Consider the following 2746-nt stretch of genomic DNA (forward strand, 5'->3'; position numbering starts at 1 on the left):
CCTGCTTGGACTTCCAGCCTCCAGAAGCACCTGAGAAATAAATGTTTCTTGTTGAAGCCACCAAGCCTACAGTAATTTGTTATAGCAACCTGAATGGACTAATACAGAGTAAAACAAAACAAACAAAACAGAAAATGAACATGAGGTAGACCCTTTCACAGACCTATTTAAACTATCTCCAGTAGCAGAAGGATAAACACAAGAGTATTTCTCCATTGACTATGTTGATTTTCAACTGTACTTGTTGTTCTATCTTTAATTATATGAAGGATGCTAGTGTTAGCATTAGTGTTCTTTGATTTAGCCAGTGTTTAAAAAAATGTGGCCATTAAGTTGTAGTAACTCAATATTAAAAGTAATTTCCATAGAAATTTGTTCTTTTGTCAATAGCTGAAGCACTAACACTGCATTACTCAATTTCTGACAGCAAAATCTGCACGTTCCTCAACAACATCTTAGTTCATTTTGCCCAGAACCTTCATACAGCCCTGATGAAACAAGTTGTATTTATGATGATGATTTATAATTTAATCTACAGCAAAGACCTCTTCCTCCTGATCCTCTGTCCTTTTCAAAATGCCATTGATTCTGAGAGGCTGCTTGTTCTTTCAGCTGCTTGTCCAATGAGCTGCCAGGCTGAGCACTGATAGAGGACCACTCATGTCTGGGATCTTTCAGTGTTTCCTCATATACACAGGCGTAACCTCTAGAACATGTGACGTGGCAACTTGACAACTCAGAGCCTCAGTATCTCTAACATGAAACTGGGAATTGGAATGCCAGCCTGTCCAATTCTGAGAATACATTGGATAAAACTCCCAGGAATCACAGCACGTAGGTGTTAGGAAGCAATGCTCCAGAAACTTCTGCAAGTAAGCTTCAGACAAACAAGAAGCTGCACACACACTGCTCCCTCCAGCTAGTTTTGTTTTTGTCTAAACAGTTGGCCCCGCTAACTGGGTCCAGCCTATGGGTCACTGCATATCCTTCTTTCCTCAGAGAAACACTGGCGCACTTGAACTTCACTCCTGATCTTCTGCTTATAATGCTTAACCACAGCCTCGCAATCTGTATGTACAGTGAGGCTCTGTATCCTCAAGTTCCACATCCATGACTTCAACTTGCTATGGACTGGGGCTGGGCGGACTGCACCTGATGGCCATGGGTATAGCCCAGTGGGAGAGCTCAGAATGTGGAAGGCCCTGGCCTGATGACTGGCACTCAAAAAAAAGTGCATGTGGACTTTTTCTTGTCATTATTGCTTAAACAATAGTATCACAACTACATACATAGAATTTAAATTGGGTATTATAATAGTCTAGAGATGATTGAAAGTCTATAGTAGGATGGATAGGATGTATATAGGTTATATGGCATTTAAATAAGACATTTGAGCATCTGTGAATTTTGGTAGGAGTAAGGGGCTGTCCTGGAACCAAAGTGGTGGACACCAGGGAAAATGATGCCCATTTATTTCTGTATTTGTAAAATGTTTTTGCTCCTGAAATGAAGCTTATAGAACCACAGCCGCCTACTGTGTCCACAGCTGTAGCCCTGATGGTTGGCACAGGGCGTGGCATGTAGTAGGCAGTCAACAAATATTTAATAATAGTTTTGATGGTTAATCTTGATTGCCAAAACCTGATAGGATTAAGAGATACCTAAAGAGGGGATTGGATTGTGGGGGCACTAAATTCTTTGGTGGGTTAAACCATTGATGAGGTCATAGCTAAGAGGCTACTAGGAAATGGGACCTGGAGAACTGGGTCCTGGGGCATCACCTTGGGCACTGTCTGGTCTGGCACCTTCCTCTCTGGCTTTCTTCTGGCTGCTGCCTGGCTGCCATGGGAGGAGCATCTTTTCTTTTCCACACCCTTCCATGGTGTGTCTCCCCCAGAGCCAGCCTACTATGGACCGAGGCCTCTGAAAACATGAGCCAAAGTAAATATTGCATCCTTGAAGTGTTTAAGTTTTTCTCAGGCATCTGGTCACAGTGAAGAAAAGCTGACTAATACAATAATGAATAAGTAGGAAAGGCTGGGGTTTATTCTTTCCTAATTTCCTCCAAGACCGTTTTATCTTTAAAAAAACGAAGAGGAAAGAGAACTTTCACTTCTGTGAACACACTGTTATATCTTCTTACAAACGTTTAGAAATTTAACCAGTGATGAAGTGATACCCAAAAAACTACCCCCCCATAATAAGCTGCAAAAGCTGGGAACCTTGACCAATACTACAGAGACATGCCCTGCAAGACACGTCAGTCTCTCATTTTTTCCTCTTCCTGAGACCTACGGAGAGACCTGTCTGGGAATGACTTCTTTGAGCACCTCTTACTATTCCTGATTTCTGTTCCATTCCTCATTAAAGGTCTTACTGTGTGTGTGTGTGTGTGTGTGTGTGTGTGTGTGTGTAGTATCTCACAATGCAGCTTGGACTTGTAGTGATCCTCCTGATTTCTACCTCCCTAGTACTGGGATTTCAGGCATGTACCACCATGCCTGGACTAATTTGAAACAAAATAAATTCATTTTCATCTGACACTTTATCCTTTGGTAATAGCATGAACATTCAATCAATCATCATTTATGATTAACAATCAATCTGGGGCTGGTGAGATGGCTCAGTGGTCTAAAGCACCTACTTAGAACACAAGCTTAGCAAAGCACAGAGACCGCGGTTCAATCCCCCAGCACCACATGCCAGCCAGCCCTGCCCCCTGGTGGGCTGAGCTGGCCACACACAC

This window comes from Octodon degus, unplaced genomic scaffold (assembly GCF_000260255.1).
Source record: "Octodon degus isolate 3935 unplaced genomic scaffold, OctDeg1.0 scaffold00087, whole genome shotgun sequence".
Taxonomy (NCBI): Eukaryota; Metazoa; Chordata; class Mammalia; order Rodentia; family Octodontidae; genus Octodon; species Octodon degus.